The following is a 1,316-nucleotide window of genomic DNA, read 5'->3' on the forward strand; positions in this document are numbered from 1 at the left end:
AAGGAAGGGAAGAAAGAGAAAGAAAGAAAGAAGAAAAGGAAGAAAGAGAAAGAAAGAAAGAAAGAAAGAAAGAAAGAAAGAAAGAAAGAAAGAAAGAAAGAAAGAAAGAAAGAAAGGCCAGTCAATGTTTTTTCTTTAAGTGAAGGGATGGAAGATAGAGATGTTTCAACTTGTTACCTAGGTCTATAATTTTGTAGCTTGCTTATCTGACTGAAAGATAATCATGTTAGACCAGACAAGATTATTTGCAGACACATCCTTTATAGGCATGCTACTATGGTCACTACTGGTTTGAATTCATGCCAGTGGTCTCCAAATGTAGGCATGGCAACATGCCAACTGTAGAAGCTGCTTCTACCAGTTCAAGTCACAGACTACCTGGTCAGATGCTCCCTAGAATTAGGCGCACTCTACAAGTTCAAGGTAATTTCCCATGTCCCCATCTGAACTGGTAGAGTGAAATCAGTTGAATTAAGTGTCTTTAGGACATTGAAGAGGGACAGAAAAACAAAGCCATGCAATGGAGGGCAAGTTGGATTGATCATTTGTGCCCTGACCACAGTGGTCTTTGTCCTAGACCTCTACTTACATTTATACTTACATTATACATTATCTCATTCTTATTCCTAGAGAACAGTGGGGAGTTTCCAAATGTTGCCCTTCTGGACTTATCTCTTCAGTGAGTCTAGAAATTCCCAACATATAGTCCTGAGTTTTTGAATCTGTATCCAAGTTACAAATAATTTTCTGGGGCCCATGGTACTTCTCAAGGTCACCTGTTGCTTTGACCAGGAAGAGGGAAGGAATTTGAAGATATAGACATGCTGGACTTATCTTTCTTTTGTTCAAAATGATTGATTGTAAGAACATTTTATAGATGGTTCCTCGTGAACAAATGTGGTTAATATCCCCAGTGAGTCTCCATTGGTAAGAATTAACTTTTTGTTTGGAAGTAGATGTCAGCTGGAGATCGCTTCTTGGTTAGGAATAAAAGCTTCTGTCTACTTCCCCCTCTCAGCACTGGGATCCTTTCAGAGTTAAACCTGTACAGACTTTGTGTATGCTGCCACAGTCTCTGTGACTATGTTCATATGTACATCAGAACTGCTGTGTAAGATTGGAAAATGGGGTGGGAGAGGCTTCTCAGCATTTGTTCATGCTCAAAGATGGAAGACTTCTGGCTTAATACTTTTTTCAAGGTACCAGTAGAGATTTTTCATTTTCTTCTTTCTTTCTTTCTTTCTTTCTTTCTTTCTTTCTTTCTTTCTTTCTTTCTTTCTTTCTTTCTTTCTTTCTCTCTCTCTCTCTCTCTCTCT

The sequence above is a fragment of the Mus caroli genome, chromosome X (assembly GCF_900094665.2).
Source record: "Mus caroli chromosome X, CAROLI_EIJ_v1.1, whole genome shotgun sequence".
Lineage (NCBI taxonomy): Eukaryota > Metazoa > Chordata > Mammalia > Rodentia > Muridae > Mus > Mus caroli.